The sequence below is a fragment of the Sciurus carolinensis genome, chromosome 7, assembly GCF_902686445.1.
Source record: "Sciurus carolinensis chromosome 7, mSciCar1.2, whole genome shotgun sequence".
NCBI classification, from domain to species: domain Eukaryota; kingdom Metazoa; phylum Chordata; class Mammalia; order Rodentia; family Sciuridae; genus Sciurus; species Sciurus carolinensis.
In genome coordinates, this window is record NC_062219.1 from 52,542,307 (window position 1) to 52,556,229 (window position 13,923).

The 13,923-nt window shown below is 39.8% G+C and overlaps 2 pseudogenes; both read left to right on the forward strand.

Moving 5' to 3' along the window:
- The first annotated feature begins 3,648 nt into the window (after positions 1 to 3,648).
- LOC124989216 (integrator complex subunit 7-like) lies at positions 3,649 to 6,601 on the forward strand (annotated as a pseudogene).
- Positions 6,602 to 6,796: 195 nt separating this feature from the next.
- LOC124989217 (signal recognition particle 14 kDa protein-like) lies at positions 6,797 to 7,129 on the forward strand (annotated as a pseudogene).
- The last annotated feature ends 6,794 nt before the right edge of the window (positions 7,130 to 13,923 follow it).

The window sequence follows — 13,923 nt, forward strand, 5'->3', positions numbered from 1 at the left end:
GCAACAAACTACAAATAACGGAGCATATATTCTTAGAGCAAATAGTTAAGCCTTGACCAATCATATTAGCCAAGCTTTTAGCCAGTCACAGGCTGCACACTCTCCAGACATGTCCAAATATGGCAAATGCTAAGCTGCAAATAGTGAGGATCTTTCTGTATGTCACTTCCTTCTCTGCCTATAAAGATTGCCTGCCCACATTGTTAGGTGAAGTTCTCTCAACATTAATAGGTTCAGGGTACTGCCCAATTCATGGGTTGTTTCTTTGCTCAAACTCTGATAAACAATCTGTCTAAAGTGTTTTTTGTTTGTTTGTTCTGTTTTTTTAACAGACTGACATGGGAAATGGAATCTGAAGGAGGCCTCCAGGAGCCCCATGTGATCAAGGGAATAGACCAGCCAGAGGCCCTTGTATCCATTGATCTCACAGAGTAACTGAGGTCTAGGCAAGTTTTCTCTTTAATTCGAGCTCCACAAATTTGTGTATCAAGTTTTCTATCTTTATTTCGGTATTTTTTGCTGGACAGAAACCATCATCACAGTGGATCTAATAATTAACTGGGTTCTATCCAATTACAGGCCTCAGGTGCCTTTTGAAAGTGGGTTCCTCCAAATCTAAGGAGTCCAGGACTCTAGGAGTCTGGGAGTCGATGTTCTGGGATTACTAACTTTATTCAGAAAAAAAATTTGAGCCCATAGGTCTTGTAATTTTGGGGGGAAATTGGTACCAAGGACACCTTGGAATTATAATGAACACAATGGGGGAAGTTTTCACCTAGATGGAATTGTTAATTTAAGAGATGGATTAGAAAAGGAAGGATCCAAAACACCACAGAATCAATGAGAAGCATTTTTTAATTGGTAGAAGCATCTAAAAAATTGCATGCATCCGAGATTACCTCTTTCTAAAGTTCCTAACAGATGGCATATGAAAAATCTGAAGTGTTTTCACAAATACTAGTCAATACTTTAAGAGCAGGGTGTGGTGGCACATGCCTGTAATCCCAGCAGCTCGGAAGGCTGAGGCAGGAGGATCTGGAGTTCAAAGCCAATCTCAGTAAAAGCGAGGGACTAAGCAATTCAGTGAGACCCTGTCTCTAAATAAAATACAAAATAAAACAAGGGATGTGACTCAGTGGTCAAGTGCCCCTGACTTCAATCTCCAGTACACACACAAAAAAGAATATGGTTGGTTTAATTAAAACACACTTGTCTTTAGGGTTTTCAGCATTCCATATGATTCAGATACAGAACTTTTCCTACTTAGGTTTACCAGTAAAATGAGTTATGTGATATCTATAGTATAAAATTTGTCTGCCAAACACTAACATGATGGTTAGCTGTTAGATGTCTCATCTTTACAAGCAATTCAAATATAATTGTTCATAATAAATGAATAAATGAGTTAAGCAAATATACAAAATATTCTCTTATAAAAGATGTTAAAATTCGTATACCATAATGCTTTGTTGTTGTTGTTTTTTTTTTCCTTCAAATCCAGAATAGACAGTTGGGGGTTGGGCGTATAGCTCAGAACTAGTGCATTTCCCTATCATGGGAGAGGTGCCTGGTTTCCATCCCCCAGCACCCTCCCCGCACTGACCAGGCTCCCCCAACAAATAACAATACTGGAAAGTTGGTGTGAGAGAAATCCATACAAACAACAATGTCATTCTCAGGGTGATTTAAAACAAATAAAGATAAGGGGATAGTGATACACTTTTGCTTCCTCTACAGTTTCTTTGACACAGAGACTAAAGGTATTAGAACTGTTATTAACATGTTCTGTGCCACCAGGACAAATTACACTGTGAGATAATACATGCTTCTGGAAGTTACAGTTTATAGGCTTTCCACTGTATAATTGCTGGAGTGGAGTTCACAGTGGTTTGTGTTATGGTTTGGACACCTTCCCCCAAAAGCTCCCATGTGAGACAATGCAAGATTTGGAGGAGAAATGATTGGGCTACAGCCCTAACCTAATCAGTGACTTGATCCCTGATAGGATTAACTGGGTGATAGCTGGAGGTAGGTGGGATGTGACTGGAGGAAATGGTTCATTGAGGGGGTGGCTATGGGGTATATGTTTTGTATCTGGAGAGTGGATTCTCTCTCTCTCTCTCTCTCTCTCTCTCTCTCTCTCTCTCTCTCTCTCCCTCTATCTGCTTTCTATTATCTTGTGAGCTGCTTCCCTCTTCCAAACACTCCGCCATGATGTTTGACCTCAACCCAAGCCCCAAGGAATGGAGCCTGCTGTCCATGGACTGAGACTTCTGAAACCGTAAGCCCCCACATAAATTGTTCCTCCTCAGCGGTTGATCTGATTGGGTCTTTAAATCATAGCAGTGGAAAAAGCTGTCTAAAACACTTTGCTTCCCATTGTTCATTAGATATGAAAGAATGTAAATTCCAATCAACAAAAGAAACTAAAGTTAATAGAATGAGTAGGAACATTGTAGGTTTGTGGAAGATGAATAGTGTGAAAGGAATTCTATGTGTGAACAAGTTAAGGTTAGAAAAAAGGAATTATTGAGAAGTGTTCCTAAAAATTGAATATTAATATCTAAAGAACTGCAAAACTAGAATCTGGTCCTTACTATCACAACAATAAAGTTTTAGCCACGTGCAGTGAAGCACATGCAGCTGCGACTCAGGAGGCAGAGGCAGAGGATCACAAATTCAAGACCACATGGCCATCCATAGTCACTTAGCTGTCTCAATTTTTTTTTTTTTAATAAAAGGAGGTCTGAGACTGTAATGCAGTGTTAACGCACCCCTGGGTTCAATCATCAATATAAAAAATGAAAACAAAACAAGACAAAAAAGAGAAAAGAATTTTTTTGGAGTATTGATCAGCTATTTATTTATTTATTTATTTATTTTGGTACTGGGGATTGAACCCAGGGGTACTTAACCTCTGAGCTACATCCCACTGATGGAAGTGCTTGTGTATACAAGCAGGTGACCAGTTAGACACTTCCACACCTAAGCGGGGAATCGAACAGAAAAACGAAAATAGATGCATGGACCCTGGGAGCGCCAATGAACCACAGTGAGGAGAGTGTTGCAGGGGAGGAGATAAGGAAAGGAGGAGATTCCAGGAACTAAAATGAGAACAATCCAAAACTTTGCCACTGGACTCCTGACTCAGGGGCCCCTTCTCTTTGGAGAAGTCTGTTACTGTTTCTTCGACTGTTCTATTCAATCTGCTGTTTGCTTGCTATCTTTGTATCCTGTTCTTCAATTCTTTGCTAAGTGGAGACAACCAACCTGAGACCCCTAGACAGTGACACACACACACACACACACACAGAAAAACTGTTGTATGCAATCAAATTTTCTTGTCAAATGCATCAGTACGGTTAATGAAGTCCCACGAGATCTTTAACCATGGCCATTTTCAGTCCCCTTATTCACAAAACGAATTGTTTAATCTGCTGCCTTCCTTAGCCACTCTCACTTGGGCGTTCAAGGACACTCTTGCACACTCCGTCCAGCACAAGTTTATGATAACTTTAAGATCAGTCCAGGATGTGTGGGAAACCTGACTTGACAGAATGTAGAGGGAAAATCTGCGAGAAGGCAGTGGGAGAAGATGACAGAGATTGCCATCTTTCTGACTGGGCTAATGGAGTAACTATTCAGGTCATGGTGTCAAGCTCAACTAAGTCCTTCCTGGCAGATGATGCCAGCCAGCTATGGTGAACAGGAACTGAATGCCTGCTTCTAATGGAACCGGACAAAGGGCTCCCGAGTCAAACCTGGCGAACAGAGTAAGCAGTTGTTGGCTTTCTCAGGACTTCTTGGAGTTTTCCATTCCCTATTCTCATCCATTCTGCATTCCTAAATTTATCTGATGTTTTCAGAGTTGGAAGTAATTTCCTGAGGCTGTGTGTTCTTAAAGTTACAAACAAAGCCAGAAACATATGGAGAGGATTCTTAATTAATTGGTGAAGAGAACGTTCTCTGTGATGTGCAGTAATGATCCTGTGGCAAGCGCCATAACACTCCTGGTGCTGGGGAGTCTGGCATCAATCATTCCTGAGGGGAAGAATGCTTAGCACTGTGTTCATCAGAGTTTGGATTCACATGAGAATGTAGAAATTTAAGCTGCTGTTTTTGCTGCTTCTCTTTATGCCAACTTCTCTGCATAAAGGATTTGGGTAGGAATCTGCAACAAAATCCATGAAAAGACTCAAGGCTTAGCTACACCAAGTGACTTGAAGCTGAAGGTCATCCCCCTCCTCCAGCACATGCAGCATGATGCATTTCTGGCTTCCAGGATGCTTGGCTTTTACAACAGCTGGTCCTGTCCTATCCCTCCACCAAAATGGTGACTGTTCCCTTTCACACTTTTACTCTGCTTGCAGCTTCAACCTTGCTTGATACACCTAAGCAGATTCAGCTTCCAATGCAGTATTTGAAGAATGATCCCAGGAAAGCAGTAAAGAGACCTGCTATTCAAGACGTGAAATTCCTTGCCAATAAAATATATTTCAAGGAGGGAGAACATCCACTCTGTGAATGTGCCCTCTGGACACATGACTGCTTAAACTAGGGATGTTTCCTGTCCTTTCCACACTGTCAGTGAACATCACCAGCGGACATTGCTCAGCATAGCTCCAGGAAATGTGACTCCTTCCCCAGATTCTCTAACTTACTCAATTAGTCCAAGAATGCTATCACCATAACAACAGGGACATTGCTGCTCATGGAGCAGGAGTCCTAACTGATACAACTGTCTGTTGCCAAGAGAAGGAGCTTTGGGCACTGGAGCAAGATTCTCACTTTAGCTTGTAATCCCTTTTGGTGCTTTGTAGTCAGAATGATAGTTCAGGTGGTCAGCCACTTTAAAGATGGCTCTAAATGGTATGGCGAAGTTGGCCAAAGGCAGGCTCCATCCTGGCCAGTCAGTGGTTGAGACCTTGCTGACTCAGCTGCACAGCATTCAGGATTCTGCCTGGATCCTGTGATGTGCCAGTAATGGGCAGTAGAATGCTTGGGGACCTTACAGAGCTCTATGAGGTGATCAGACAATCAGACACAGACAGGTAACGGGAACTTCTGGTAAGTTTGGCTACTGAGTTTTGTACTCAGCCAGAAAGCATTATCTGCTGAAGTAAAGGCAATAACCAAGGAGCAGCTTCAAAGTGTCTCCAGTGGATGGACCGTGTACTCTACCCAGACAGGCTTCCAGAATGGGTAGTCATGTCATGACTCAGGTAGCCTCAGAACACTTCTGCTTCTGGTTGAAGAGTTTGAGGATGTTCTCACATGCAGAACAGTGTCTCACCAGGTTGCAATGGGAGAATCACAGTTCAGCACTTTCTTGCATTGCTGAGGTTTTATAATTCTACTACAACAGGAGTGTTTCCTTAACAGCTGACAGCATGCCACTGAATTCTTTACATTTTCCATGTGACTTTATAAAACTCAGTATTGACCTTCTACAAGTGTTCTCTCAACCTGCTTGCACTTACAGTAACCTAAAGATAAGTCCCTCACCTGCAAGTGCCACAATTGCCATGACCTGAGGAAAAGACCTTCAGAGATGTGGTTACATCTCCAGTCAGATGAAACAGTCCATGGAAGAACTCCAGAGCCTGGCTTCCCTATATGGGCTCTTTAGCAGGCATCTCGTGACTTGACACAGCCACTTTGAGGAATGTAGAACTACAGCAGCAAAGCTGTTTGTTTGTTTGTCTGTTTTTTTGTGGTGCTGGGGATTGAACCCAGTGCCTTTGCATGCGAGGCAGGCACTCTACCAACTGAGCTATATCCCCAGCCCCAGAGCTGTTTGTTGATATCTCCCGCCATAGAGGCCATGACTTGGGATCCAGAATTGACAAGGTTCCAGAAATATAGATCTGCTGGAACAGCCAATGCCAATAGTGAATATGAGAGAATGAGGTCTATGTGTAATCAGTCTTGAGGAGAGGTGGAATCACAACCGGAAATATACCCATGTTCCTTATATGCACACAGCATGCCTGTGCAGTGCCATCATTACTTTGCTAAAATATCCCCCTTTCTTAGAATAAGATATATTCCATGCTTGTATAATTATATCAAAATAGATTCTACTATCATACATAACTAAAAAGAAATGATGAAAAAAAGTGCCCCCTTTCATTTCATTTCATTCATTTTTTTTTTTTTCTTCCAGAAACTGCAGTCTACTAGCATCAACCTTGTTCTGTTGCCATCTCCCTGGAACCTGTGGGGACCATTGCTGTCCTAAATAACCAGCAACTGGCATTAAAGATGGAAGGAGAGGTTCAGCATGAATCTAAACCAGGACTCTTTCACAGAATTCAGTCTTTCTGAATGATACTTCCATACCATACAAAGTAAATGTGGACAAGACGACAAGATACCCATTGACGACATGACCCATAAGATGGAGCAGAGGGGTAAGCCTCATAATGATTACTTCAAGACTCAGTTTCTAGTGGATTTTGCTATCCTGAGGACATACAACAATATCACAGTGGAATCCTCAGTGAAAGATGCTAATATATCTTTCAGGCCCCAGAATTGTCAATTTATGAACTATCTGGATGATACTTATTCCCAAAAAAATGCCTATGCTTGGTTTTGACCAAGTGAGTACACTATAACTTTCAAGAGATTGAATAAATTGGCAGAAATTGTTTGTTTTTTCATATATTTGAAAGATACAATATAAAGTCTGTTTATTTGTTAATTTCTATAAAGTAATATTTCTGGGAAATTGTTTTCTGTTAAAAAAAAAAAAAAAAGATCTGGCAGACTGGGAAGTTCCCCCAGCGCTGCGATGGTGCTGCTGGAGAGCGAGCAGATCCTGACAGAGATGACCAGGCTCTTCCAGAAGTCCCGGTGGTCAGGCAGTGTGTACGTCACCTTGAAGAAGTATGATGGTCAAACCTGCACCGAGGACGGGTTCTGTGGAGGGCGTTGAGCCCTCAGAAAACAAGTGTCTGGTGAGAGCAACAGATGGGAAAAAGAAGATCGGCATAGTGGTGACCTCTGAAGTGTGAATAAGTTTCAGATGGCTCATTCAAACTTCTCAAAAGCTAACATGGATGGACTGAAGAAGAGAGTCCAAAATATCAAGAGTAAGAAGAGCAAAGCAGCCCAGTGGCACTGAATTCCCCGCTTTTACCAAACCACTGAACTACTGTTTTTCCTTTTGTTTATACTTTTGTCCACAAATCTAGTTTTCTGGTCTCCCCACTGATATTTTCATGTGATATTAGGGTCATTTGGGAGAGAAGAAAGGTTGCAGTGTTTGTAAGGTAGTTGTGGTAAGAAACTAGTTTATTTCAGATCTGTGAAGCATGGTTATATATTCCTAAATTATATTTTTAAAAAGTTTCTGTAGTCATCTCTGTGAAGAGCAATGTCTCATTAAGTACCTGTTTATCAGAAAAAAAAAAAAAAAAATCAGATACACTGGCACACACCTATAATCCCAGGGAATTGGGAGGCTGAGGAGGATTGCAAGTTCAGGGCCAACCTGAAATTTAGTAAGAACCTAAGCAACTTAAAATGACCCTGACTCAAATTTAAAATTTTAAAAATATGGCTGGGGATACAGTTCAATGATAAACACCCCTGGGTTCAATCCCCAGCACCAAAAGAAGAAGGAAAAGATACAAAAGAAAAGAGAAGAAGAGAGAAGAGAAAACAAAATTAAAAAAAGAGAAAAGAAAAGGAATGAGGGAGGAGGGAAGGAGGAAGGAACGAACAAACAAAAGAAAAGTCATTCTGTTGATCAAAAATTTTCAGAATTATAGCAAAGAAACTGGCTAATAAACATCAAGCTGATGTTTAACCCAAAATCAAGCACGATAAGAATTAATTAAATACTCAGGAAATGTCTTGGCATATTTTTCTGCTATTCAGCCAGTACTGAAATTGTGAAGTTATGCAATTTGAATGAACTCCATGAAGAGTGATATGTCTTATTAGCTATCATAACCTATTTCATAAACAGTGTTGTACACCTGAACTGTAGAAACAAAACTGGTACTTAAGAGGATCTAAATCCAATGCTACTTGTGTACTCATGGAGCACGGGGATGACTGCCTTGCCCTTGCTGAGTCTTCACAGCCTCCATGATGAAAAGCTCTGTACCTATTGTAAGCTATTGAAAGCTTTTCCAAGATTCATCATTGAAAAGATGAAATGATCCAAATTCATACAAACCATCAGTGGGGTAATGATTCTAAAATTGTCCACCTGACTTATAACCCATGTTGCGTTTATCCAGTCCACAGTTCTGGTAAGAAAATAAAAACCATGAGAGATACATTTCCAGTACCTGCTGGAAATGATCTGAACACCTAGATGGATTTCATTCACTTGTCACCTTCAGTGTACATTTTCTGGCTGAATAGAAAGGCTGATGCTATAACAGTAGCTATACTTACTAGAAAATGTGTTTTCTGTACAGGGCATTCCTGGAGCAATCTCCACTGAGAGAGGAACACATATATCTGCACAAAATGTCAAACAGATTTGTTTAAAAAAAAATGCCACAGGCAACCCAAGATGGCGGACTAGAGGGTGACTGCATCTCCAGTCACTCCAGAACCCAGGATTCAAGAAGGAGAGGCATTGAGAGACTCAGACTAAAATAGAGCCACAGGTGAGTCTCCCCCACCGGGTGAAGCTCGGCCTGGGCAACAGGCCCGGATAGAGGTGGCTTATCAGAGTAGGGCAGGGCAGCTAGAGTCTTCCCCAGGCAGCCCTGCGCACTCCGGCGGTGGGCTCCTCCCACACGGCCAACTTCTCCAGGTTCTCTGAGCAGGCCCCCAGTGAGAGCCTTTCTGCACAGAACCAGCTCCAAGTCCCTAAGCCAGCGCTGCGAGCTCCGGCCCACAAGCAGCTTCAGGGACCAGGACAGGGCACCCAGGGTCTTCCCCAAGCAGCTTGGCCCGCGCCGGCAGGAGGCGCCTTTCAAGGCTAGCTTCTAGGAGCAGACCGCCCAGTGAGAGCCTTTCCGCACTGAGCCACCTCCAAGCCCTGGAACCAGTAGCGGGCTAGGGGCAGCTTTCTTCGGAAGCACTGCATTATCAAGTTCCTCCAAGACTTCCGGATACTGAAGGCTGGGAGGTGATACACTGGAAATCTACAGGGACACTATAAGCCAATAGAGGAAATCTGCAATATCTCAGAGTCCCACTGACATCTGACCAATATGAGAAAACAAGGGAAAAAAATGTCCCAAACGAACCTAGAAACTATATCAATAAAACCCAATGACAGCACAGCAGAAGAAATGTCAGAAAGGGAGTTCAGAATGTACATAATAAACAATCAGGGAAGCGAATGAGGAGATGAAAGAGCAAATGCAGGCATTGAAGGATGAGATGAAAGAGCAAATGCAGGCATTAAATGATCGCACCAATCAACAGTTAAAAGACCAAATACGGGAAGCAAGAGATCATTTCAATAAAGAGTTAGAGATACTGAAAAAAAAAACCAAACAGAAATCCTTGAAATGAAGGAAACAATAAACCAAATTAAAAACTCCATAGAAAGCATAACCAATAGGATACAACACCTGGAAGACAGAACCTCAGACGTTGAAGACAAAATATTTAGTCTTGAAAACAAAGTTGACCAAACAGAGAAGATGGTAAGAAATCATGAACAGAATCTATAAGAATTATGGGATATCATGAAAAGGCCAAATTTAAGAATTATTGGGATTGAGGAAAGCTTAGAGAAACAAACCAAAGGAATGAACAATCTATTCAATGAAATAATATCAGAAAATTTCCCAAATCTGAAGAATGAAATGGAAATCAAGTATAAGAGGTTTATAGGACTCCAAATATACAAAATTACAACAGACCCACACCAAGGCACATTATTATGAAAATACCTAACATACAAAATAAAGACAGAATTTTAAAGGCCGTGAGAGAAAAGAATCAAATTACATTCAGGGGGAAACCAATAAGAATATCAGCAGATTTTTCAATCTAGACCCTAAAAGCTAGAAGGGCCTGAAACAACATTTACCAAGCCCTGAAAGAAAACTGATGCCAGCCAAGAATCTTATACCCAGCAAAACTTACTTTCAGATTTGGTAACGAAATAAGATCCTTCCATGATAAACAAAAGCTAAAGGAATTTACAAAAAGAAAGCCGGCATTACAGAACATTCTCAGCAAAATATTCCATGACAAGAGATGAAAAACAACAATGCAAATCAGCAACAGGAGGAACTAGCCTAAAGGAATAGCCAAATAAAGGAGAAACCAAATCATGTCAAAAACCAAAAATGAGTCAAATGACTGGGAATACAAATCATATCACAATCATAACCCTGAATATTAATGGCCTGAATTCATCAATCAAAAGATATAGATTGGCAGATTAGATTAAAAAGAAAAATCCAACAATATGCTGCCTGCAAGAGATTCATCTCATAGAAAGAGATATCCATAGACTAAAGGTGAAAGGATGGGAAAAAACATACCATGCACACGGACACAGCAAAAAAGCTGGAGTATCCATCCTCATTTCAGATAATGTGGACTTCAAGCCAATGTTAGTCAGAAGGGATAAACAAGGACATTACATACTGCTTAAGGGATGCATAAATCAGCAAGACATAAAAATCATAAATATCTATGCCTCAAACATTGGCTCATCCATGTACGTCAAACAAATCCTTCTCAATTCCAGAAATCAAATAGACCACAACACAATAATACTAGGTGATTTTAACACACCTCTCTTACCACTGGATACATCTTCCAAACAAAAATTGAATAAAGAAACCATAGATCAATAACACAATCAACAATTTAGACTTAACCAACATATATAGAATATACCATCCAACAAAGAACGAATACACTTTCTTCTCGGCAGCACATGGATCCTTCTCTAAAATAGACCATATTTTATGCCACAAAGCTACTGTTAGCAAATACAAGAAGATAGAGATACTACCTTGTATTCTATCAGATCATAATGGATTGAAATTAGAAATAAATGACAGAATAAAAAACAAAAACTTCTCCAATACCTGGAGATTAAATAATACACTATTATATGATGAATGGAAAACAGAAGACATCAGGAGGGAAATAAAAACATTCTTAGAAGTAAACGAGAACAAAGACACATCATATCAAAATCTCTGGGACACTATGAAAGCAGTACTTAGAGGAAGATTTATTTCATGGGGCGCATTCAACAAAAGAAGTAGAAATCAACAAATAAACGACTTAACACTACAGCTCAAAGCCCTAGAAAAAGAAGAGCAGACCAACACCAAAAGTAGTAGAAGACAGGAAATAGTTAAAATCAGAGCCGAAATCAATGAAATTGAAACAAAAGAAACAATCGGAAAAATTAACAAAATAAATAGTTGGTTCTTCGAAAAAATAAACAAAATTGATAAACCCTTAGCCACACTAACAAAGAGAAAGAGGGAGAAAACTCAAATTACTAAAATTCGGGATGAACAAGGAAATATCACAAGAGACATGAGTGAAATACAAAACATAATTAGAAGCTATTTTGAAAATCTATACTCCAACAAAACAGAAAACCTCGAAGACATCAACAAGTTTCTAGAGACATATGAATTACCTAACTGAACAAGGAGGACATACACAACTTAAATAAATCATTTCAAGCAATGAAATAGAAGAGGTCATCAAAAGCCTACCAACAAGAAAAGTCCGGGACCAGATGGGTTCTCAGTCGAGTTCCACAAAACCTTTAAAGAAGAGCTCATTCCAATACTCCTCAAAGTATTCCATGAAATAGAAGAGGAGAGAACCCTCCCAAACTTGTTCTATGAAGCCAATATCACCCTGATACCTAAACCAGACAGAGACACATTGAGGAAAGAAAATTTCAGACCAATATCCTTAATGAACATCGACGCAAAAATTCTCAACAAAATTTTAGCAAATCGTATACAAATATATATTAAAAAGATAGTGCACTGCGATGAAGTGGGTTTTATCCCACGGATGCAAGGTTGGTTCAACATCAGGAAATCAATAAATGTCATTCACCATATCAACAGACTTAAAGTGAAGAATCACATGATTATTTCAATAGATGTAGAAAAAGCATTCGATAAAATACAGCATCCCTTCATGCTCAAAACACCAGAAAAAATTGGGGTAGTGGGAACATTCCTTAACATTGTAAAGGCCATCTATGCTAAGCCCACGGCCAATATCATTCTAAATGGTGAAAAACTGAAAGCATTCCCCCTAAAAACTGGAACAAGGCAGGGATGCCCTCTTTCACCACTTCTATTCAACATCGTCCTTGAGACTCTAGCCAGAGCAATTAGACAAACCAAAGAAATTAAAGGGTTACAAATAGGAAAAGAAGAACTCAAACTATCCCTGTTCGCTGATGACATGATTATATATTTAGAGGGGAAATTCCACCAGAAAACTTTTAGAACTCATAAGTGAATTCAGTAAAGTAGCAGGTTACAAGATCGATGCTCATAAATCCAATGCATTTTTATACATAAGTGATGAATCTTCAGAAAGAGAAATTAGGAAAACTACCCCATTCACAATAGCATCGAAAAAAATAAATACTTGGGAATCAATCTCACAAAAGAGGGCTGGGGATAGAGCTCAGTTGGTAGAGTGCTTGCCTTATAAGCACAAGGCCTTGGGTTCAAATCCCCAGTACCGCAAAAAAAAAAAAAAAAAAAAAAAAAAAATCTCACAAAAGAGGTGAAAGACCTCTACAATGAGAACTACAGAACACTAAAGAAAGAAATTAAAGAAAACCTTAGAAGATGGAAAGATCTCCCATGTTCTTGGGTAGGCAGAATTAATATTGTCAAAATGGCCATACCACCTAAAGTGCTATACAGATTCAATGCAATTCCAATTAAAATCCCAATGATGTAAAAAAAAAAGAAAAAAAAATCCCAATGATGTACCTTACAGAAATAGAACAAGCAATCATGAAATTCATCTGGAAGAATAAGAAACCCAGAATAGCTAAAGCAATCCTTAGTAGAAAGAGCGAAGCAGGGGGTATCGCAATACCAGATCTTCAACTCTACTACAAAGCAATAGTAACAAAAACGGCATGGTATTGGTACCAAAATAGACAGGTAGATCAATGGTAGAGAAAAGAGGACACGGACACAAACCCAAATAAATACAATTTTCTTATACTAGACAAAGGGTCCAAAAATATGCAATGGAGAAAAGATAGCCTCTTCAACAAATGGTGCTGGGAAAACTGGAAAACCATATGCAACAGAATGAAATTAAACCCATATCTCACTCTTCACAAAACTCAACTCAAAATGGATCAAGGACCTCAGAATCAGACCAGAGACCCTGCATCTTATAGAAGAAAAAGTAGGTTCAAACCTTCAACTTGTTGGCTTAGGATCAGACTTCCTTAACAGGACTCCCATAGCAGAAGAAATAAAAGCAAGAATCAACAACTGGGATAGATTCAAACTAAAAAGCTTTCTCTCAGCAAAGGAAACTATCAGTAATGTGAAGAGAGAGCCTACAGAGAAATATCTTTGCCACTCATACTTCAGATAGAGCGCTAATTTCCAGAATCTATAAAGAACTCAAAAAACTCTACACCAAGAATACAAATAATCCAATCAACAAATGGGCTAAGGAAATGAACAGACATTTCACAGAAGAAGATATACAAGCAATCAACAGATATATGAAAAAAATGTTCAACATCTCTAGTAATAAGAGAAATGCAAATCAAAACTACCCTAAGATTTCATCTCACCCCAATTAGAATGGCGATTATCAAGAACACAAGCAACAATAGGTGTTGGCTGGATGTGGGGTGAAAGGTACACTCATACATTGCTGGTGGGATTGCAAATTAGTGCAGCCACTCTGGAAAGCAGTATGGAGATTCCTCAGAAAGCTTGGAATGGAACCACC